Below are 26,182 nucleotides of genomic sequence, written 5' to 3' on the forward strand. Positions count from 1 at the left end.
CACTAACTTTCTCAACAATTCTTTGGAGTTTTCATGACATGTCAATGTTTTGATAATATCCAAGGAAGTGAAATGACTGTGACTATAATTTCTCTGTTGTATTAATATGGCATTTTAACTTTGCCTATTTATATTCTCAAAATGCTTAATCTCCCCTTCTAAATACCCCCACGTGTCTATTAACGGGGTCCACGGCATTCTGACATTGATCTTATAGAATTTATTTTCATTAATACTCACTGTTACCTGTAAATACTACATGGGAACTTCTTCCTGGACACACCTTTCTGTCTTAGTCTATATAGATTTGGACTTGCTTAGAGCTTTTGTTTTCTTAGATCTTTTTTTTTTATCTGTGTTGGATAATCTTTTTATGCTGTGCCTTCCTTTGAAGTGCTTGCATGTCTGTCTCTTGATTTATGCTTCTACTCTATACAAGTTGCAATTTCCTGTGAAGATTAAGATAACACTTGTCTGATCTGCCATAGGTGTTCCCTCTATAGTTAAATAGCAGTATTTCACCTCACTCTATTTTCTTCTTGCTGTTCTTAGAGCAAGTGCATTATCTTAAATGGTCAAATAATTCACATGAATAAAAGGAAAATACTTGACCTTATTTAAATTTTAGGCATAGGATTCCAGATGGTCACAATTATTGCTGTGGGTCATTTTGCCCTAGAACATTTTTTAAAAAAAGGTTTATTGAACCCAGATTTGTCATCAACTTTCATGAAAATCATACGTTTCTGCTATCTGAAACATTTGGTCTATTTTCAAGCCAAAAGTCTGGTTCACTGTAGATATTTTTATTTACGTAAATTATTTGGATTATTATTTGATGCATATTTTCAGAATGAAATATAGAAATTTCACCTGATTTTGATAATATTAAGTTATAGCCTGATAAATCAAGTTAGACAATTTTAAATTGATTTAAATCTTCTAATCATTCTCTTAGGCATCCTCTTGCTATTACCTCAAAATATCTACATTAACAAGTAAAACTTGTATTAATTACTACTAAATGCTGAAAAAGTGTTCTAAAGCATTCATTTCTTGCCAGCCAAACCCTTGTTTAATCTTCTTTTCAGCTAAAATGAGCTACCCTAGAACAGGGGCTTGTCTTAATGACTATAAGACTCCAAGTAACTGGAATATCTTTTGTCATGCAATCAGCATTAGTAAAAGTTTGTAGAAAAACATCTTAGCCTCCCCCACAAAAAAACAGAAAAAAAACAAAAGCAAATCAATTTTGGAAAGGTCTTAAGAAGTCTATTTACTGAAAGGTTTATCATAAAATTTCTATTTTTACTATACAAATTAGATTACGTTGATGGGGTAGTGGAAGGAGAATGGTGATATTTTAGATAGGTTCATATTGTCAAGTAATGGAACTAATGTCATATATATATATGTATGTATGTATAAACACATATTGCTTGAGATGGGAGGGTCAGTTTGTGCTCTATTCAATAAAAATATAACTTTTTAAAAAATTTTGCAATTGATCTGAAAATTTTGACCTGGTTGACTGAATATGTATGGTAATAGGTTAAGGTTAAAGCACAATTAAACATCTCCTTTGTGAATAATGATGGATGTTTTTTTATCATAGCCCTTTGTATCCCCAGAGGGTCATATTCATGGTATTAACAGAAAACCTCATAAGCTTCATTTAATTCCTTTCTCTATTCCTTCTTAGTTGAATGAACTTAACCAACTTACATGATCTCTTTGTAGATTTGCTAAAAAATGAATAAGTAAGATGATCTTAAATGGATTTGATTTAATACACAACAAATGTGAACATGCCAACATACTCCATGGAAATGAATGCTCTAGTCAATTTGCATTCAACAAACATTTGTTGTAAAGGATATAATTAAAAATTCTCCCAGTGAACTTCTCTCCTGTGTTCTTAAATGCATTCTCACTATGCATATGTATTTAAGTTCAATGTCTGAGTAAGACATCAAGAATTGATGTCTGCATATTATACAAAAGATATAAACATTTTACTGGACATTTATCTGGTCCTTATTTCATGTAAAACCAAGCTTCTACTAACTTCTGGCCATATTTTTTCTTTGTTAGGGAAAGCCAAAAAAGATTGAATTTGCACATTAAGATAATATAATTAAGGATAATGAAGTTACTATAGGATCATTATTCAAGCAGAATCATTCCAAATAGATTGAAAAAGGAAATGAGTACAGAAAAAAAAATGAGAACAATAACTGTGAGTCAAAAGGGCATCATCTAATATGTTCTATCAGTATTCACATGGAGTTCCCACTATAACATTTTTACTTTTAGTTCAATGTTTTGATTTACTTCTAGTACAAAAAGTCCCCAAAAATCTATATATCCCTTCCCACTACTTTGAAAATAATTCTACACATTGTCTCGGAATATTGAGTCTGGGCTGGTAGGATTTGTACAAGAAATGCCAGAATAAAAGCCTCCTTTGTTAGTGTCTTCAACAACTTTAAAAGTGGGCTTTGACCTCACAGCCCCTGTCCCAGGAAAACTATGAGCCATGCTGTAAGGAAGACATAGTGAGGCAGATTCATGTGTCTGTGTGTGAGAGAAGCTTTTTTTAATTATTATTATTAATAAACAGGCCTTTAGTCTCCAGGGTCCATTTCCCCAGGAGTCAATTCACTTAGAAAAATAAAATGTCATTTAATTGGCAGGAAAATTGCCTAAATTTTGTGTGACAAACTCAAAGAAATACATTCTGTAGATGGAAAAAGGAAAGAGAAAGGGATATAAATTAAATGTTAATTATGAAGATGATTAAAATGTAATAATATACAAAATTCATCTAGCATCTTAGTAATTGGCACAAAATTATATAAATTTGGGATATGTAATCACAATCAAACTAATATTATAAACTTAAAAAAATAAATTGCTTAAAATTGATGCTTAGGTTCCATTGTGTTGACAGCTATCTACTAAATCTGTAGAGAACGCTAATTTGATAGGAATGACTTGCATTTAAAAGTCAGTTCAGATTTTAGGTTAATTGGCATCCACTTAACTTGTGAAGTCTACCTTGTTAAATATAAATTTTTTAAAAATTAATGCCAATAGAAGTGAGAAAAACATTTGACACAAGGCAGCAATTAACTATATAAAACCAAAATTCAAGAATCTAGAAGTTGGTAAAAATGCAAACTCCTTTATTTGCCCTTGAATTTACAAATCAATCATATGTCAAAATGAAATGTAGGGGGAAAAATGAAATGTAGGAAAATAACCTGCCAAATAATATAAGAGAGATATCAGAAAAATCCAGAATAAATGCAAGTGCAAGGATTAAAACAGAAAATAAGGAAATAAATGATGAAAAAAAGGCCAGGTACTCTCAAAAAGTTTTGTACCTCTTTGTAGCCTGCTTTAATACTTGAATTTATTATTGTTTAACATCCCTAAAGATTCTTTCATCTTTTATCTAACATGCTTTTGTTAATATGAAGTTACATTTACATAGTCAAGTATATTCTAATCTAGAGGATGATGTTTAGTGAAAAGCTCTAGTGCCTATGTTTTATAATAATCTGTCTCTTCTCTTTCTCTTTATTTTCTGGGTCTTTTATATTTCAACCCAACATATGTTCATTCACAGTCTCTTGTATTTGAAGCACTGAAGTGGTTACTGGAGATATCTATCTCCTAAAACTAATATCTAGATAGCTATGGATGGGAGTGGTTAACACTTACTGGAGGACATCTCCTGTTGATAATTTCTCAAGAACAAATAGGGACAAATGCAAGCAAATCCAAATGAGGAGAGATGATCTAGAGCCAAGAATGTCAGGGACCTTGGCAGAGGGTATCAAAGGAGGACAGAATAGCAAAATATTGAGTGCAGGTGGAGTTTTGAAGCCCAAAAGTGATAGGGTTTTAATTGATTTTGGTGCCATGATGTTGAAAAAGGTTAAAGAATTTGTGAAAAGGACAGATCTGGAAGGAGTCAGACAAAGTTCTATCCCTTAAGGAACTCTTAATGAATGGTAGACTTGTGATCACCCTCATCTTCTTTAGCAGACTCTTTTATTGTTATTATTATTATTTTAGAGAGGGAAAGAGAGAGGTGGGGAAGGGCAGGAGAGATAGAGAGAGAATCTCAAGCAGACTCCCTGCTGACTCCCCAATGCAGGGCTTGATCTCACGACACTGAGATCATGACCTGAGCCAAAATCAAGAGTCAGAGGCTTAACCAACTGAACCACCCAGGCACTCCTTGCTTAGCAGACTCTTAAGAGTGTAAGTTCAAGATTCAGTCTATGTGAATACAGATCCTAGCCCTGCAACTTGCTCTGTTTGAATTTGTGCAAATTACTGCAGTTTTCTGCCCTCAGCTTGCTCTTATTTAAAATGGGAAAATGGTAATTGAGAGCCTGGGAGCATGAAAAAACACCTGGTCTGAGGAAGAAAAAATGAGAACACAACTCTGAAAACACAATTTCAACTAGAGAGGGCTCAAAGAATACATACATCAAATAATAATATCAAAACATAAAGAGCATAGAGGAAAGCACAAGACTTAAGATTAACATCTCTGCAATTTTCCAGATTTAAACAGAAAATACACCTACAAAAGAAAGAGAATAAAGCTAGTATAAGAAACCTCATCAGCAGCTTGGCAACATGGCAGGTGACAGGGTATGGTGGGAGGGTGTCACCTTAATGTGCAGAGGAAGAATTATTTTCAAATTAAAATTCTATACCCAGCTAAAATGGTAGTCAAATGTGATAGTAAAGGCATTCTTAGATATGCAATGACTCCTCATGTATCTTTTTATAAGAAGTATATTAAGGATTTCTTTCTAGAAGAATAAGAGTAGAAAGCAAAAAATAGAAATCCATAGAGAAAGAAATGGTATAGGGAAAAGCAAACAAATCATAATTTAATCAATCAAAAAATGTCTATGGGAGGTGGTGGAGCAGGGCAGGAAAAGTTTAAAGAAAGGAAATACAGAACGCAAGGGGAGGTATAATCTACATCTATATATCTTTTATATAAAAACATTGCTCTATTTATATAAAAACTATATAATTAGAGCAATGTAAGAATAAAAGATGTTTAATAGAATTTAATACCCATTTTTGATAAAAAAATTTTTTATCAATCTAGGAAAATAATAAAAATTCCTTAATCTGATATAGGACATCTCCCAACAACTGTAGTTCACATGGCTTATAATAATGAGGACTGGTAGAAACATTCCCTTTAAAGTGATTACAAAGGCAGTAAAGCCCAGAATCACCTAGGCAATAAAGCCCAGAATCATCTTTTTCAAGACATAGCCAATAAAGGACAAAGAAAAAGAACTACAAGTATTAAAAAAAAAGATAACAACTTTTTATTATTCACTGGTGATTTGACTATGTATTTAAAAAAAGAATATACAGGCGGATTATTAGAATTAATAAGAAGGGCATAACAGGCAAGGCCACAAAAGAGGCAATACAAGGAAAAAAGAGACAGTACACACATGAAGTAGGAAATCTTAACTCACTTCTCTCAGTGCATGCCAGATCAAATGAAGTAGACAAGGTGTAGAAGATTTATAGTATGTAACTAGTAAGGTTCTTGTGATTGATATATTAAACTCCACAGTCTGGAATAGAGAATATACATTTCAGTTCCTATAGAAACATCATAAAGGTTTACCATACATTATGCCATATGAAAAATCTTAATACATTTCAAAAAATATGGAAGACAACTGTCTTAGTCAATGAGGGCTGCTATAATATACACCATAGACAGAGTAGCTTAAACAACAAACATTTATTTCTCATGGTTCTGGAGGCTGGAAGTCCAAGATCAAGGAGCCAGGCTTCCTCCTGGCTTGCAGATGGTTGCCTCCTCTGTGTCCTCATGATAGAGGGACAGCAAGCTTTCTGGCCTTTTCTTATAAGGGCAGTAATCCCATCAGAAAAACCCCACCTTCATGACCTCATTTAAACCTAATTATATCCCAAAGCTCCCACCTGCAAACACCATTACATTGGGAATTAGTGCTTCAATGTATGAATTTTGGATACAAATATTCTGTTTAAAACAATAACATTTCTAATCATAATGGAATTAAAAAATAGCAAAACATGAAAAAGGTCACCTATACATGGGAAAATTTAAATAGTCTCCTTTAAAAAACTCTTGAGTGAAAGGTAATTCAAGCTGGATATGCAGAATATTGACAAAATATCAATAATGAAAACTACCTATAAGAACCTATGACATACATCAAATACCACACTCAAAGGAAAATGTGTAACATTAAATACATCAATTAAAATACATTAGTACACATCTGAATCAGAAATTTTAAAAAAGAAAAATTGATCCAAATGAAAGAATAAAGGGAGAAAAAAGAAAGGAGTAAATAGATACAAGCAGATATAAATAAGTTAGAGAACAGAAAATTTGTAGAATAAAAAATTAATAATAATTTTTTGAAAAAAAAATACACTACAAACTAACCTAGTTAAGAATAAACAGATGGAGGGGAGGAGCAAGATGGCAGAGGAGTAGGAGACCTAAATTTTGTCTGGTCCCAGGAATTCAGCTAGATAGGGATCAAATCATTCTGAACATCTACAAACTCAACAGGAGATCAAACAAAAGAATAGCAGCAACTCTCTGAACAGAAAAGCGACCACTTTCTAGAAGGTAGGATGTGGGGAGAAGTGAATCCGAGGTGATATACAGGAAGATAGACAGCAGGGGAGGGGGCCTCCATCAGCCGCTACCAGCAAGTGATAGAGCAGCGGAGCACAAAATCGGAACTTTAAGAAGTCTGCTCTGCTGAGGGACGTTGCTCCAGTGTCTAAGTGGGGGGTGGAACCCTCGCTGGGACAGTGTGGTCTCAGGACCCTCGGGGTCACAAAAGACCAGGGGTGCCTGAGTGCTGCAGAGCTCCCAGGGATCTGAGCGGGGAAGCCGGCTGCAGAGACGGAGCCAAGGAGTGGGCTCTAAGCTTGGGGTTGCCATAAACTGTGAGCCGTGACACAGTGGGGCCACTGCTCCTCCAGCAGGGACCCAACAAGTGGCAGTTCCGGGGAGACTCCCCTTCCTCCCCCAGGAGGAGCAGCATGGGAGCGCACTGCAGGTATCTGCTGGGTTTGGAGACTCCAACCAGGGTCGTGTGCCAGAGATAGAAATGCTCAATGACAGGCCGGTGTGGCTGGAGATTGGGGAGACGGGAATGATTGACTGCTTTTCTCTAGGGGTGCCCTGAGGAGTGGGGCCCCGAGTTCTTGGCTACTCCGGGGCAGAGATTGGGAGGCCGCCATTTTCACTCTCAGCCTCCAAAGCTGTATGGAAAGCTTGCAGGGAACAAAAGCTCCCGAGAGCAAACCTGAGCAGATTATTAGCCCAACCCCCAGCAAGGGCAGTGCAATTCTGCCTCCGGCAAAGACATTTGAGAACCATTGCAACAGGCCCCTCCCCCAGAAGATCAGTAAGACCATCCAGCCAAGACCAAGTTTACCAATAAATGAGAATGGCAGAATTCCATCACTAGGGAAATACAGCACATAGAATTCATGGCTTTTTTTCTCCTGATTTTTTAGTCTTTCAAAGTTAATTTTTTTAATTTTCTTTTTTATTTTTCTATTTTCTTTTTTTTAAATTCTTCTTTTTCCCTTTTTCAACCAACATCTTATTAATCCCTTTTTCAAAAATCTTTTTTATTTTTCATTTTTTAGAGTCATATTCTATCCCTTCATTGTAGTTAACCTTATTTTTGGTATATATATATATATATATATAAGTTGTTCTCTCTTTAAAATTTTGGGATACAGTTTCTTCTAACAGACCAAAACCTACCCTAAGTCTCTAGTGTGTGGCTTTGTTCTAGTCTCCTGCCTGATCAAATTCTCTCCCATTTTTTTTTTAAATTTCTCTTCTTTCTGTTTTCAACCAACTTCTTATCAATTCCTGTTATAAAATCTTTTATAATTTTCATTTTTACAGTCATATTCCATCCCTTCATTGTATTTACCCTTATTTTTGTACATATATGTTTTTCTTTCTTTAAAATTTTGGGAGGCAGTTTCTTCTAACAGACCAAAATACACCCAAAATCTAGTGTGTGGCACTTATCTATTCACCAGCCTGATTGTATTTGAGCGTATTCTTTTTTTTTTTCTTTCTTTCTTTCCCTTTATTTTCCCTCGGTTTCAGGTCTCTTCTGATTTGTTAAATGTATATTTTTCTGGGGTTGTTGTTACCCTGTTAGCATTTTGTTCTCTCATTCATTTATTCTCCCCTGGACAAAATGACAAGATGGAAAAACTCATCTCAAAAAAAAAGAACAAGAAGCAGTACCAACTGCCAGGGACCTAATCAATATGGACATTAGTAAAATGTCAGAACTAGAGTTCAGAATGATGATTTTAAAGATACTAGCTGGACTTGCAAAAAGCATGGAAGATACTAGAGAAACCCTTTCTGGAGAAATAAAAGAACTAAAATCTAACCAAGTCAGAATCAAAAAGGCTATTAATGAGGTGGAATCAAAAATGGAGGCTCTAACTGCTAGGATAAATGAGGCAGAAGAGAGAATTAGTGATATAGAAGACCAAATGATGGAGAATAAAGAAGTTGAGAAAAAGAGATAAACAGCTACCACACCACGAGGGCAGAATTCAAGAGATAAGTGATACCATAAGATGAAACAATATTAGAATAATTGGGATTGCAGAAGAAGAAGAAAGAGAGAGAGGGGCAGAAGGTATATTGGAGCAAATTATAGCAGAAAACGTCCCTAATTTGGGGAAGGAAATAGGCATCAAAATCCAGGCGACACAGAGAACTCCCCTTAAAATCAATAAAAATAGGTCAACACCCCGACATCTAATAGTAGAACTTACAAGTCTCAGAGACAAAGAGAAAATCCTGAAAACAGCTCGGGAGAAGAGATCTGTAATGTACAATGGTAGAAACATTAGATTGGCAACAGACCTATCCACAGAGACCTGGCAGGCCAAAAAGGACTGGCATGATATATTCAGAGCACTAAATGAGAAAAATATGCAGCCAAGAATACTATATCCAGCTAGGCTGTCATTGAAAATAGAAGGAGAGGGCGCCTGGGTGGCTCAGTTGGTTAAGTGACTGCCTTCGGCTCAGGTCATGATCCTGGAGTCCCTGGATTGAGTCCCACATCGGGCTCCCTGCTCGGCAGGGAGTCTGCTTCTCCCTCTGACCCTCCCCCCTCTCATGTGCTTTCTCTCTCTCATTCTCTCTCTCTCAAATAAATAAATAAAATCTTTAAAAAAAGAAAAAAAGAAAAAGAAAATAGAAGGAGAGATAAAAACTTCCAGGACAAACAAAAACTAAAAGAATTTGCAAACACGAAACCGGCACTACAAGAAATATTAAAAGGGGTCCTCTAAGCAAAGAGAGAGCCTAAAAGCAACACAGACCAGAAAGGAACAGAGACAAGATACAGTAACAGTCACCTTACAGGCAATAAAGAGGCACTAAATTCATATCTTTCAGTAGTTACCCTGAATGTAAATGGGCTAAATGCCCCAATCAAAAGACACAGGGTATCAGATTGGATGAAAAAACAAGACCCATCAATATGCCGTCTGCTAGAGACTCATTTTAGGCCCAAAGACACCTCCAGATTGAAAGTGAGGGGGTGGAAAACCATTTACTATGCTAATGGACATAAAAGAAAGTTAGGGTGGCAATCCTTATATCAGACAAGTTATATTTTAAACCAAAGACTAAAATAAGAGATGAGGAAGGACACTATATCCTACTTAAAGGGTCTAGTCAACAAGAAGATCTAACAATTGTAAATATCTATGCCCCTAACATGGGAGCAGCCAATTATATAGCCAATTAATAACAAAATCAAAGAAAAACATTGACAACAATACAATAATAGCAGGGGACTTGAACACCCCCCTCACTGAAATGGACAGATCATCTAAGCAAAAGATCAACAAGGAAATAAAGACTTTAAATGACACACTGAACCAAATGGACTTCACAGATATACAGATATATTCAGAACATTCCATCCCAAAGCAACAGAATACATATTCTTCTCCAATGCCCATAGAACTTTCTCCAGAATAGATCACATCCTAGGTCACAAATTGGGTCTCAATCTGTACCAAAATATTGGGATCATTCCCTGACTATTTTCAGACCACAGTGCTTTGAAACTAGAACTCAATCACAAGAGGAAAGTCGGAAAGAACTCAAATACATGGAGGTTAAAGAGCATTCTACTAAAGAATGAATAGGTCAACCAGGAAATTAAAGAAGAATTTAAAAAAAATTCATGGAAACAAATGAAAATGAAAATGAAAACACAACTGTTCAAAATCTTTGAGATGCAGCAAAAGCAGTCCTAAGAGGAAAGTATATAGCAATAGAAGCCTTTCTCAAGAAACAAGAAAGGTCTCAAATACACAACCTAACCCTACACTTAAAGGAGCTGGAGAAAGAACAGCAAATAAAGCCTGAACCCAGCAGGAGAAGAGAAATAATAAAGATCAGAGCAGAAATCAATGAAATAGAAACCAAAAGAACAGTAGAACAGATCAATGAAACTAGGAGCTGATTCTTTGAAAGAATTAATAAGATTGATAAACCCCTGGCCAGACTTATCAAAAAGAAAAGAGAAAGGACCCCAATAAATAAAATCATGATGAAAGAGTAGAGATCACAACCAACACCAAAGAAATACAAACAATTATAAGAACATATTATGAGCAAACATATGCCAGCATATTAGATAACCTGGAAGAAATGGATGCATTCCTAGAGATGTATCAACTACCAAAACTGAACCAGGAAGAAATAGAAAACCTGAACAGACCTATAACCACTAAGGAAATTGAAGCAGTCATCAAAAATCTCCCAACAAACAAGAGCCCAGGGCCAGATGGCTTCCCAGGGGAATACTACCAAACATTCAAAGAAGAATTAATACCTATTCTTCTGAAACTGTTCCAAAAAAATAGAAATGGAAGGAAAACTTCCCAACTCATTTTATGAGGCCAGCATTACCTTGATCCCAAAATCAGACAAAGACCCCATCAAAAAGGAGAATTACAGAGCAATATCCCTGATGAACATGGATGCAAAAATTCTCAACCAAATACTAGCCAATAGGATCCAACAGTACATTAAAAGGATTATTCACCACGACCAAGTGGGATTTATTCCTGGACTGCAAGGTTGGTTCAACATCTGCAAATCAATCAATGTGATACAGTACATTAATAAAAGAAAGAACAAGAACCATATGATCCTCTCAATAGATGCAGAAAAAGCATTTGCAAAGTACATCATCCTTTCTTGATTAAAACTCTTCACAGTGTAGGGGCGCCTGTGTGGCTCAGTCATTAAGCATCTGCCTTTGGCTCAGGTCATGATCCCAGGGTCCTGGGATCGAGCCCCGCATTGGGCTTCCCTGCTCAGCAGGAGGCCTGCTTCTTCCTCTCCCACTCTCCTTTCTTGTGTTCCCTCTCTCTCTGTCAAAATAAATAAAAATAAAAAAAGATAAAACTCTTCACAGTGTAGGGATAGAGGGTACATACCTCAATATCATAAAAGCCATCTATGAAAAACCCACAGCGAATATTATTCTCAATGGGGAAAAACTGAGAGCTTTCGCCCTAAGGTCAGGAACACAGCAGGGATGTCCACTATCACCACTGCTATTCAACATAGTACTAGAAGTCTTAGCCACAGCAATCAGACAACAAAAAGAAATAAAAGGCATCCAAATCGGCAAAGAAGAAGTCAAACTCTCACTCTTTGCAGATGATATGATACTTTATGTGGAAAATCCAAAAGACTCCACACCAAAACTGCTAGAACTCATACAGGAATTCAGTAAAGTGGCAGGATATAAAATCAATGCACAGAAATCAGTTGCATTTCTATACACCAACAACAAGATAGAAGAAAGAGAAGTTAAGGAGTTGATCCCATTTACAATTGCACCCAAAACCATAAGATACCTAGGAATAAATCTAACCAAAGAGGCAAAGGATCCGTACTCAGAAAACTATAAAATACTCATGAAAGAAATTGAGGAAGACACAAAGAAATGGAAAGACATTCCATGCTCATGGATTGGAAGAACAAATATTGTGAAGATGTCAATGCTACCTAGAGCAATCTACATATTTAATGCAATCCCTATCAACTTTTTTTAAAGAAATGGAACAAATAATCTCAAAATTTGTATGGAACCAGAAAAGACCCCGCATAGCCAGAGGAATGTTGAAAAAGAAAAGCAAAGCTGGCAGCATCACAATCCCGGACCTCCAGCTCTATTACAAAGCTGTCATCATCAAGCTAGTATGGTACTGGCACAAAAACAGACACATAGATTAATGGAACAGAATTGAGAGCCCAGAAATGGACCCTCAACTCTACGGTCAACTCATCTTTGACAAAGCAGGAAAGAATGTCCAATGGAAAAAAGTATCTTCAACAAATGGTGTCGGGAAAATTGGACAGCCACATGCAGAATGAAACTGGACCATTTCCTTACACCACACACAAAAATAGACTCCAAATGGTTGAAAGACCTCAATGTGAGACAGGAGTCCATCAAAATCCTAGAGGAGAACACAGGCAGCAACCTCTTCGACCTCAGCCACAGCAACTTCTTCCTAGAAACATTGCCAAAGGCAAGGGAAGCAAGGGCAAAAATGAACTATTGGAACTTCATCAAGATAAAAAACTTTTGCACAGCAAAAGAAACGGTCAACAAAACCAAAAGACAACCGACAGAATGGGAGAAGATATTTGCAAATGACATATCAGATAAAGGGCTAGTATCCAAAATCTATAAAGAACTTATCAAACTCAACACCCACAGAACAAATGATCCAATCAAGAAATGGGCAGAAGACATGAACAGACTTTTTTCCAAAGAAGACATCCAAAGGGCCAATAGACACATGAAAAAGTGCTCAACATCGCTCGGCATCAGGGAAATCCAAATCAAAACCTCAGTGAGATACCACCTCACACCAGTCAGAATGGCTAAAATTAACAAATCAGGAAACAACAGATGTTGGCAGGGATGTGGAGAAAGGGGAACCCTCCTACACTGTTGGTGGGAATGGAAGCTGGTGCAGCCACTCTGGAAAACAGTATGGAGGTTCCTCAAAAAGTTGAAAATAGAGCTACCATATGATCCAGCAATTGCACTACTGGGTATTTACCCCAAAGATACAAATGTAGTGATATGAAGGGACACGTGCATCCCAATATTTATAGCAGCAATTTCCACAATAGCCAAATTATGGAAAGACCCAAGATGTCCATCAACAGATGAATGGATAAAGAAGAGGTGGTATATCTATATACAATGGAATATTATGCAGCCATCAAAAAACCCCCAAAATCTTGCCATTTGCAATGACGTGGATGGAACTAGAGGGTATTATGCTAAGCGGAATAAGTCAATCAGAGAAAGACATGTATCATATGATCTCACTGATATGAGGAATTCTTAATCTCAGGAAACAAACTGAGGGTTGCTGGAGTGGTGGGGGGTGGGAGGGATGGGGTGGCTGGGTGATAGATATTGGGGAGGGTATGTGCCATGGTGAGCGCTGTGAATTGTGTAAGACTGATGAATCACAGACCTGTACCTCTGAAACAAATAATACATTATATGTTAAAAAAAAAAGAAGAAGAAGAAGATAGTAAGAAGGGAAAAATGAAGGAGGGGGGGAATCCAAGGGGAGATGAACCATGAGAGACTCTGGACTCTGAGAAACAAACTGAGGGTTCTAGAGGGGAGGGTGGTGGGGGGATGGGTTAGCCTGGTGATGGGTATTAAAGAAGGCACATATTGAATGGAGCACTGGGTGTTATATGCAAACAATGAATCATGGAACACTACATCAAAAACTAATGTTGTAATGTATGGTGATTAACATAACATAATAAAATAAAATTTAAAAATAAAAGGAATAAACAGATGGAGATGTGGTGTGGGGTGAGGAGAAGTGGGAAAAATGCCAATCAAGCACATATTTTTATGTAGAAATAATCATCAAATCTAATGACATTTAAGAAATAATGTTGAGCCAACTTTTTCCAAATCCTTTACAATGACATAGAAGCCTTATTAAAATGGATCCAATCTTTTAAGTTATAAACAGTACAATTTCCACATATTTCTATAGAAGATAGGGAAACCCATCAAGAAGCTAGCTTCTCAAACATCCCAGACCAGAACAGTTTAGTGTTGAATTCTACCAAAACTTTTAAGAGCAGATGTTGCCAGTGACATTTAAACTGGTCCAGAAAATAGGAAAAGAAGCAAAGCTTCCAAACTTTTTAATCATATTAATAGATCTAAGAAAAAAAAATCATGAGTATCTTTGTATATGCTGAAAAAGAATTTGAAAAATTTCAAAAACCATTTTTGGTTTCAAAACACTCAACCATTTCTGTCTCTTTTTTTGTCTTTTCTCCTTTCCTTCCTTCCTTCCTTCTTTCCTTCCTTCCTTCCTTCCTTCTTTCCTTCTTTCCTTCCTTCCTTCCTTTCTTCCTCCTTCCTTCTTTCCAACACTTAGCCATTTCTTAACATGTTAAATTATACTTCCATCTCAGCATTAAAAACCCACTAGTGGAAACCATTAGACATATTCACACTAAATTCAAGAGCAAGGCAAACTACTAGTTTCAGCTCTAATACTTAGGGTTATTCTGGAGGGACTAGCCTCCAGGCTATTTGAAATTACCAAGAGAATAAAGCTACATGCATAGAGTTAATAAATTAGGACACAAAATTTATTAGATTAAATCAGGAATTCATATATAAATTTGGTATGCAGTTAAAGGCTGTAAGGAGAAATAAATTGAAAACAACATGGAAGACCTAGGTAAGGAGCAAAAAAGAGAAGTGAAAACATGAGAAGACACGCTGTGTTCTAGTCTCGGCAGATGCAGCATGGCAAACATCTATCAGGTCTCCTTATGTTTATTTATGAAACTAATGTGATTCCAGTAAAATACTACTCATTGTGTGTTTGTTTTCACTAGCAAATTCCTTGAAAGTTTTAGAATTTCAGAGAATCACTGAAATAGAAGTGATGCAGTGGGAAATGGAGGCCAGTCTTGCTAAATACTAAAATTGAACACAAAGCCTTAATAATTAAAGCAGTGTAGTAATGATATCTGCATAGACAAACCAGTAAAACAGATGTCCAGAAATAGACCTTGATGTAGGGGCTCTTGGGTGGCTCAGTCAGTTAAGCGTCTGCCTTTGGCTCAAGTCATGATCCCAGGGTCCTGGGATCCAGCCCCGCATCAGGCTCCCTGCTCAGCAGAGAGTCTGCTTCTCCCTCTCCCTCTGCCACTCCCCCTGCTTGTGCTCTCTCTCTCTCTGTCAAATAAATATATAAAATCTTTTTAAAAAAAGAAATAGAACTGATGCAATGGGGGCAGTTTTGTATAAAATACAGAGAGAGTCTCAAAATCTGTGTGGGAAAGATGGAAAAGATGAACTAATAAAAAAAATGGGTGTAGCCCACATTCAGAACTCATATTTGGCTGAATTCCCAAAGAATCAAACGTATAAAGGGAAAAAAAAAATGAAGCAGAATGACTAGAAGAAAACAAGTAATAATTTGTTATAAACCTGGAGTAGAGAAGACCTTTAATCTATGACAGAATTTACAAGCTGTAAAAGAAAATATTGATAAATTTGAATATTTAAGTATTAAAAAACTTCTAGAGGCAAACAACAACAATAGGGAAAGAACCCAAGCTAGCATCTTGTAAAGAAACAATGACAGAGGAGCACCTGGCTGGCTCAGTCAGTTGGTTAAGCATCTGACTCTTGATCTCAGCTTAGGTCTTGATCTCAGGGTCATGAGTTCAAGCCCCACGTTGGGCTCCACGACGGGTGTAGAGCCTACTTAAAACAAAACAAAACAAAATCAATGACGGTGATATACTGGTAAAACGTTTTGCAGCTTACATCACAGGTAAAATTTAACAATTCTTCCTAATATATCAAACAAAAGCTGTAGAAATTGAAAAGGAAAGGTCAATAGTCCAAAAGAAAACTGACAGCTAGATTTTTAAGAAAAAGAAATGCTCGATGTTTAATCTTATTTTTATTAAGATTAATGTGGATAAGATACCAATATTCACACATTGAATTAGCAAAAATGCAGAAATTGAATACCATTCTTTTCACAAGGCCACAGAATCAGGACTTAGTTTCTGGTAGGACTGCATATTCTTACAAACCTGATGGAGAGCAATCTGGAAATATTTATCAGTAGTAAAATAAATACACATTTCACACATGTGAGACCACATTTACAAAGCAATTTTTGCAGTACTGTTTCTCATAGCAAAAAATTGGAAACAACTTAATATTCATCCATAGTGGACAAGTCAAATAAACAATGGTGCATTCTATATAATAACATACAGTTGAAAATAAAAATGAGAAATCTCTTTTATAGATTGACATGGAAATATCCTTTGGGGATATTAAGTGAAGATGCAAGAAACTGAACCATGTAAAAAGTATGGTATATCTTCTGGTGGGTGATGGGGAAGGAGGAAAAATAAGAATATATTTGAATTTGTTTATAAGTTCAGAAATAAATGTTGGTAGGACAAACAAGATACAAGGGGCAATTATGAAGACTCCCTAAATGGTCTGCCTAGTTGTTAATAAAGTGAGAAGAGGGTCACTTAAATGTGTAAATCATGTCAATGTATTAGATTTTTTTTTAAGATTTTATTTATTTGACAGAGAGAGACACAGTGAGAGAAGGATCACAAGCAGGGGGAGTGGGAGAGGGAGAAGCAGGCCCATGGCTGAGCAGAGAGCCCGATGCGGGGCTCGACCCCAGGACACTGGGATCATGACCTGAGCGGAAGGCAGATGCTTAACGACTGAGCCACCCAGGTGCCCCAATGTATTAGATTTAAGAAAGTTAAAATAAGCCAAATATAGTAATATAGATGTGATAAATATTATAACTGAGGTTTAGCAAATACCAGGGAAATGGTGATGAGGGGATATTCAGTTAGCTCAATTAGTCCAACTGATAGGAAAGTTTGCAGAAATAAAATCCTAACGGTATTGATATTGGTTCTAGAATGTTGAGTAGAAATCCACCAGGGAAACAGGATAGCAGGAGTGGAAATCCTGGTGAATCCTGATGAATAAGTGATAATGAATTAAGTAGAAAGTTTACCATGCTTTAGAAATATATCTTTTATGAGTGCATTTTTTTTTTTTATTCTTGTGAGATGAATATCAAAATAAGACAAGGCTTGGAAAAAAGTTAGATCTTTATTTATATATAAATTCTAATATCAGGGCGCCTGAGTGGTTCAGTTGGTTAAGCGGCTGCCTTCGGCTCAGGGCATGATCCTGGAGTCCCAGGATCAAGTCCCTCATCGGGCTCCCTGCTCAGCGGGGAGTCTGCTTCTCCCTCTGACCCTCCCCCCCCACATGTGCTCTCTCTCTCTCTCATTCTCTCTCTCAAATAAATAAATAAAATCTTAAAAAAAAAAATTCTAGTATCAGTGTGTCAATGTCCAGATTTTTTCTACAAAATTAATAAAGTGATCACTCATTAGGCTGAAACATGCTGAATTTTTGGGATTCCCCCGCCCCAGGTGTGTGATAAACTGAAGGCTGAACCATCTTTATTTTCTCTCTGGGTCCCCTTTGTGAGGATTGACAAGGATTTGACAAATGATGGAGTCACTTCTAAAGCATCTTCCATTTCTCACCTCTCACCTTCTGTCAATTCCACACATAATATTTCACAGAAGCCCACCATCCCCTCTCTGAAGTCTTGCTACCGCTCTCCCTACCCCTGCATACTCCCACTGTTATGGTCTCTGCTACCTCAATACCTCAAAGCCCCTTCTCTATTTTTTCTCATCCAGGTTAATAATTTCTGAATGCCTTTCTTTTTAACAGGTTTCTTCATCCTCCAGTTTGAAGGCACTGTCATAGGAAATTGTAAGGAGGTTTGAAGAAGTTACTAGGCTTAAGTATTTTCCTGAGGCATCTAGTGACTTACTGAGGCACGTTCTGAATTCTTTTCCAAGACTCATTTTCTTGGAAAATGAGTTGTTGTTGACTGCTATACCAGTGGCCTGTAAAGCCTCAGAAACTTGGACTATACTACTGGAAATGTGTTATAATTCAAATAGAGGTAGAGCTAAAGTTCCTTTTATCTAGAATTTCTTTTTTTTTAACCAAGCAAATTAACAGTATCAAGACTGCCTGGATAATTTCTAGGCTATTTAAGAGAACAGATTGTTTTCAGGCATTGGTAGGCAGTGTGGAAGAATCTATTTACATTTAAATTATTTGCTAATTACAAATCATTATTAGCTATTAACTAAGAAGAGCCACGTAAAGACAACTACTAGGCAACACTTTGTTCAACTTGCTCCAATGACTGGGAACTTGGAGAACAATAAAACTAAGGTTAAAAATAGTTCATAATCCATATCTCTTTTCGTCAATTCAGATACACCTCCCTTCGTTTCCAGGCCAAATGCTTGTGGTTTTATTGGACCTGAACTATCTCAGTACAAAATAATACATATAAGAGGACGGCTGATAAATGTCTGAATTCAAGAAATCATACCCTTCAAGGTTACTCCCCAACTAGACTCTTTGCCTGGATTTTTTAAAGGCTATAATCAAGGAGGTAGCACAACACAATTTCAGAAAAGACAGCTGCGGGGAAACAGGGATAAGCATTTGTTTTCACTTTGAAAACGAGCCCACTGCCAACAGGTTTTGGGCTCCCATACAAGTCTTTGCAGAATCACACAAAGATTTCAGAACAGAAGAGAAAACAATGGCCACAATTACCTTTGATTAAGCACATCATTTTTCAAGCCTGGACAGACAGACGTCAAAATAGATGTCCCATCATCTACCATAGAGGTCAACTTAATGAAAGAAGAAAGAGGGCTTTGCTCTAGTCCCTGCAGTGCTGGACAGGAGCAGTACAAGCCTGGATGACTTCAGTGGACGACTGCTGTATCTTAGACTCCATGTCAAGGAAAAAGCGTAACAGCCGGAGTAAGATTCTGGTTCTGACATTCTTAATCCCTCCTGTGGCATGAATCATGGTGCCCTTACAGAACTGGTGGAAATTTGTGAGCGCTAACTCTTTCTTTACATGGTTTGCAAACTAGGTATTACTCTCTAGAAGTAGGTGGTATCATTACTACCTGCTGGTGGACGCTACTAAATGTCTAGACCAAGAATGACAGGACTTAGAAATGATCTTTCCAAGTGGTTGTATAGTGTATAAAGACATGACAAGATATTCATTGAAAAGAGAAGGCCTATGTGCTGCATGAACCCATGTTACATGAAAACTGTGCATGTCACATCAAAGACAGCATTTTCACCAACAGATTTATATAAACTAGGGTGGAGTGAGAGAATAGGAGGACCGCATAAAGGTCAATGATTTCTATGTTTAGTCTCCGTGTAGAATGGTGGGTTCACAGGTTTTCAATATATTATTAAAACAATCAAACAAATAGCACCATGCATGGTTCAACAAAAACCTGTCATAAATGAAGAATTAGGATTCATCCAATTCTGTGTACCTGACAGGTCCTTAAAATATGTCAGCAAATAAGAAAGGCAATTTTTTTATTCTTACCAAGTAACTTTCAACTAAGCTCAGTAAAGTCATTAGTGTCTGTCAACTGTCAATAAAGAATTTGAATTTCTCGAGCTCTTCCATTCCTCTACTTAGAGATTCCACATCTTTCTGTGTCCCTCACATAGACTAGTAGTTGTCATAAGTTAACAAATACAAGGCCTTAATAGTGGCACTATGAGCAGGAAACTGCTTAAGGAATGTTCTGTTTCGTGTCTTAAGGCATTGTGTCTATTTTGTTCTTCAGTGTGAAAAGACACTGTGAATTCATTAATTTGATCAAAAAAACCCTCTTTACTGGGGAAATGAGTTAACCAGTTGTTTTAAGCAGTTTAGCGAACAAACTCTTGAATGACAAAATTAAAAAATATATATATATATATATTTATACACACACACACACACACCAATGGGTTCTGTTGACAGACTGGATATTGTGTTATTTTAGCCTTTTGGTGATTATCCATCAAAAACTACCAGCATGCAGTCATGTGCCTCTATTATGTACACATGTTTTGTAAGGAATAACAGGAGAGAAGAGTGTTCTCTACCACCCAACAGAGTTCTCATAACCTCCCTGGATGGATCTTCCTTGGCGTTTGCTTCCTGGTTCAGGCCACATGCTCAATGCAGGTGCTTCCATGTTTCTCCTTTTTGCTACAGATCACCTGGCATCAAAGACATGTCCTTCAAAATAGTTGGGACTCTGGCTCAGTTGAAGAGGTGACAAAATGATTTTTATTTGGGTCATTTATGTAAAACATTCATGCAAATTCTAAGAACTTCTTTTATATTAACTTTTATATTTCTTTACAACATATAATGCTAATCTCATTCTAATGAGTGGCTGAGATGATAACAGACAATTTTTAGGTCATTGCCCTTTTGAAATATTGCAGAATAGGTACTGGGAGCTAGCAAGAAGATGAAACAAAAGAAATACCTCTGGTTGTCTGTACTATCACTGAGTAGAAGAGGGAGACATACTCCATGACTCTTTGCCTACACTTGAGCTAAGACTGCAAGTTGGTTCTAAAATATTCAGCTGAGCTGGCAAGTCTAGTGCCTGTCTGGACTGAGACTTAAAAAATGCCCTGCCAAAGGTTTTCTGAAGAAAGAGAAAAAAATGAATGCTTATGAGATTTCTTTCTTGGAGCTTTGTAATGTACACACTCATGGAAGGTTCTGAGAAATTCGTTGTAAAGAAACTTGCCAAATTAACTGAGAAATGTATAGAATTATTGAATCACTATATTGTACACCTGAAACTAATGTTAATTATGCTTCAATTAAAAAAGAACAAATTAGGAATTAGCAACATGAGCATATTATGTAGATATATGGCAAAATACACCAGAAGAAATAGCAAATGAGTTCAACATGGTTCTGGGACTGGGGGCATGACCAGGTAATGCAGAGACCTCACTTTTTTAGTTGTTGCTGTTGTAAGCCTTTTAACACTTCTTTTGCTTTAAAAACAGACTGTATTTGTAATACTCACTTTGATAAAATACGCTTTGATATAAAGAAAATTCTTAAAAGAAAAAGAAAACAATGAGGACATATGTTTTCTCACAGGACAAAAATACTATTTCATGACTTGGAAGTGCTAATGATTTCCTTGAGCTGAGTCATTTTTAGGAAATTTACCTCTAAGATTGGTGCTTGTGACCCAGTCAAAGCTGTCAGAGCTAGTCGTGGAGTCCCCAGAAGCTCCAGGCTAGAACTGAAGCATCTTGTGGTACATCCAAGTCCCATGGCAACAGTATTTGATAACCACACCCCACTGTCACAGATGATGGGGAAGGGTTATTCTCCATTGGCTTCTTCTCTTGAAATCATGAAATTTACATAAGTAAAATATGTTTATTAACCATAAATTCATGATACTGAAGCATTAGTGGATAGCTTGTTTTAAATATATTCCCTGTTAAACACTTTTATCTCCATGTAGTGAATTCATAATTAAGGGAGTTGCTAACTTTGTCAAGGAGATTTGAATCATTTACAGGTCACCATAAAAATGATGTTGATTTTTTTCCTTTAAACAAACAAACCAAAAAAGAAGCCTGTTAACTTGTATTTAATCCAGAATTCTTCTAAACACTTTTGAAATGGAATCCTTAATTTTGAGAAACACCTATCAAATCAGATGAAACTACCTTTTGTTGGAATGTGTTTTGGGGAAATACTGGTATATACACTGAAAATTTATGTTCCTTAGTATGATAATGAGAGGGTGTGAGAGGGTGGAAATGGAAGGATGAAGAACAGGACCAATAGCCTTCAAGTGCTACCAGTAAGAGACCCAATTAGGAAAACTTGAAAATCAGCACATGTGTAAATGCATATGATAATTTTACGAAATGCAAGATTCAATAAATATAGCAGAATTTCTTTAAAATATGAGATGCTATTCTTTATTTTTCCAGAAAGTTTACCCAAGCATACGTTTGGAGAGTTGATTCAAAGATAAATAGTCCTGTCTTCTCCCTTAAAACTCTTCAATTCATGCCTTGCATAAGCAGAGACATTTCTGTTTTGTGCTCCCTCACAACCATGTTCTGAGCATTTCAAGCAGCCCACTTCTCTTGTCTTACTAACATCTCCTCTTTGGGCGGAAGTAGCCCAGAGTGTTGGAGTGTGGAGTGAGTGTGGTCTGGTCCCCTAAGGAATGTGGGGAGCACCTAAGCAAATGCCAAGCACTTCATTGTACACACTCTCAGTGAATCTTGAATATTTATGTAAGCCATTGAGTAGAATGCAAACAAAGGGGTAATGGTTAGCATATTTTTTGGAGTGGTTGCTTCTTTCCAAAGCAGAGATTTAATGTCAACGCTCCTCTTGGAATTCAGGGAAAAAAAGAAACTGAGGGGAAAATGTGTCCTGTTGTGTTAATGCTATAAATATTTAATGTTACAAATGTGTATCTATGGAGTCACAAACAATACGCCGAAGAACAATTGCTCATTTTCTCTTTTGCCAAAGATTTATTTTCCTGCAGTACGAGTACTGGAGGGAAGAGTTATGAAGGAGAAAAGGAGAGCAAGGAGGAGAGAGGGAGGGAGGGAAGGAAGAAAGGAGAGAGAGGGGTGCGTTTTTCTCTTTATTAATCTAGAGTAATCACTTTCAATGAGAAAAGCATTCAAATTCTGACTCAGAGAGGGAACAACTGAGAAGATTATCCTTCCTGGAAGCAAAGCTTTGATGTATTTAATAACAAAAGGTCTGTGTCTGAGCGAGAACCAAAAATTATCTGATGTCTACCGTGAGGAATGACTTCCCCGCAAGCTTACTGACACTGAAAATGTCTCTATCCTGAATCAAACTAACAAACAACAATATATATTATTATACTGTATTATTATATAAGAATATATAATGAAATATATATAATCCATATAATAAAAATGTGTCTATATATGCTTAGCACTATATGCTTTCATAAAATAATTTTATAATAAAATAATAGCTATAACTCACATTAAAATGACTTAGTGCCGACAACATGAACAGAAGGTAAATGCGCACTGGGTGAAAAGCAGGAGATGATATACAACCATACTTACAAATGAATATATAGGCTTCTCCTCAACTCCTGCAGCCCTGATAATTTTGCTGTAGTTACCTCTCTAAAGCAAATATTCAACATTTCGTAGCTCAATTTCCCCTTTTATCAATGCTCTTTCATTTGCATACCTGTTTGATTGTATTATTTGGAAATTACAAAGAAAACCTTTGTTCTCTGGGGTGCCTGACTGGCTCAGTGGGTAGAACCTGCGACTCTTGATCTCAGGGTTGTGAGTTTAAGCCCCACATTGGGCATGGAGCCCACTTAAAAAAATAAAAATAATAATAATTAATTAATTTAAAAACAAAAGAAACTTTGGTCCCTGAAACATGTTGATTTCATGCACTAATAATAATGACTTGGCTAAGTTGCATTAGGATTTAAGTGGTCAACTGAGCATTCCCAGCTCTCTGTTTTGACAGACTCTGGGGTTCAAGGGTGGCAGAAACAGTATCTAGGGTCCTCAAGATTCTATGTATTCCTTTAAAAGCAATGATGCTTATAGTAATGTAACTGAAAAGCCAACGTTGTGGATAGCGTACATCTGAGCAAGTGGTCTAGGAGTACATAGCTACTGTGTGTCTTTTCTAAGATATCTGGGCTATCTTAGCTTGAAGCTAAACTCACATTTAGCTTCAGGTCATGATCCTCTACATGTCCTGCATCCACACAAGATCTAGCAATGGTCTTCTGAAAACACAGACCGCAAATGACAATCATTGCTAAATGCCCTTCCAGCTATGAATGCCCTTCCTCCTGTCACCCTAATGGAAATTTTCTTGCCCAAATATGGACCTCTTCTTATTAAGTAGGTATCATTTACTTAGTGGGTAAGAATCTACCCTCAAGAATGCTTGGGTTCAAGACATGAAGTCTTTTTTTTAAAGACGTTATTTATTTATTTGAGAAAGAGAACAAGCAGAGCGGGGTGGGCAGGAGAGGCAGAGGGAGAGGGAGAAGCAGACTCCCTGCTGAGCAGGGAGCCTGACGTGGGGCTCGATCCCAGGACCCCAGGATCATGACCTGAGCCGAAGGCAGACACTTAACCGACTGAGCCACCCAGGTGCCCCAAGACATGACTTCTTTACATAGTTTGTATGTGAGCTTTGGAAAGTGGTTTTCCTCCCCAAACCCATTTCTCCTCTGTAAAACATGGATAAAAGTATTACTTACTTTATGGGGATTAAGGAAAAGAAATTGAATCAAATTATTGAGCACATTCTGGTATATAGGAAATGGTAACAAAAAATAAGGTGTAATTGTGATCTAAACTGGATTTGGAGAAAATGTGGCAATAATTAATTGCACTGGCAGAAGTGGACTGATTTTATGTCCTCAAAATGAGCCAGGTCCAGTTTTGTGCCCAGTCATGACAGAAGATCCTGTACAAGAAAGGAGATAAGAAGAGAAACTTGGAACTGTTCTCTATTGAAGGATGGTAAAGACTTCACCTCTATTATCCATATACAGTAATAGGGATGTCATTGACTAACTCGGGATTGCTGAGTCATTATTAGTTTCATGTATAAATCAGGCATAATATAATTTACACATTGTTGACCTAAAGAGTCATATGAATGCTGTTCTTATTGTTAATTTTTTCATTGGTCCTGACATAAATGAAATGAAAACTAGGAACTTTAACCACTAGGATTTGTGTTTTATTAAATTATAACGAAAAGCTGTTCACATTACTATGGGGAGGAAAGCCATTCCTTTCTTAGTTCTTTGCTGGCACATGGATGCACACAAAGACCATTATAATACATGTGTTAATATATAGTATTTTTCATTTACAGCCCAGTCCATGAAAAGTTTCCATAATATGGTTTGTCATGCTTAATTGGGTATTTTAAGGAAATAGATTATTTTAGGTTTAGTTCATCTTAGCCTTGGCTGTCATGTTTCCTTCTAGCTGGAAATAGACTTTTATGAGAGTCTAAACAAGAAAACAAAAAAAGAATTAAAACCACCATGAAAGTTCAATACTTTCTTCCTAATTCTTTAAATATGTCAACAATAAATGCTTATGTTTCCTTCTGATGGGTCAATAACTGAATTGTGGACATATAGTAGATGCACAGATACATGGAGATGCAATCTCCATGTCAGTCTGATGGGCTACGAAAGCAAAATCAGGACTCCTGCTCTCAGAAAGCCCAAATATTGTTTTGTGCAATCTAATCTAGTTCTAGAAATCAAATCCTACAAATGAGTTTGACTACCATGGAATTCTATGACTTCTTAAATGTGCTTTCTCTTTTCCCTTTGAAAGCCTGAATATTTCTTAATTAAAAAAAAAATGGGTTATCTGAAAAGGACTTTCTTCCAGCTTGCTCTTCCATCCTGCCCACTGTGCATGTCATCTCCACCCCTGACTCATTACCTACTTCCTGGGATGCTGGGCAAAGAGAATGCCAGGACTGTAGGGAATGTACCAAAGCCACTGAGGTCACTGTATAAACAGACTTTGCTTAAAGGAAATCTTAAGAGATCCCAGGAAATATGAAACCCATTGAGGTTTAGCCCAGGGAAAAGACGCCCCCACTCCCTAATTCTCTCTTGCTTAATCCATGGAAAAAGATTCAACCAGACAAGTTGCTGAGTTTAAGGTCAAATTGAAATTCTTTTCCCACCTCTTTTCATTTTTTCCAAGCCAAACATTTTACTGGCTCCAATGCAGAAAGCATAGAAGTTTATCCTTACTTGCCCTAGAAACCCTGTTATTTTCATCTTAAATAACCAGTCTCTGTGCTTGGAGCTTTTAACCCACTACTCAGTGAGGTTTCACTGGATTTGCTCTCCCCTGATTTGTCTCAATTTGTACCATTTTAATTTGTAGATACATAAGCCAATGCATTGAATTTTGCTTACCTACAATAACCAACCATCCTACTCCACCTACAAGGT

This window comes from Neomonachus schauinslandi, chromosome 8 (assembly GCF_002201575.2).
Source record: "Neomonachus schauinslandi chromosome 8, ASM220157v2, whole genome shotgun sequence".
In the NCBI taxonomy this organism is placed as follows: domain Eukaryota; kingdom Metazoa; phylum Chordata; class Mammalia; order Carnivora; family Phocidae; genus Neomonachus; species Neomonachus schauinslandi.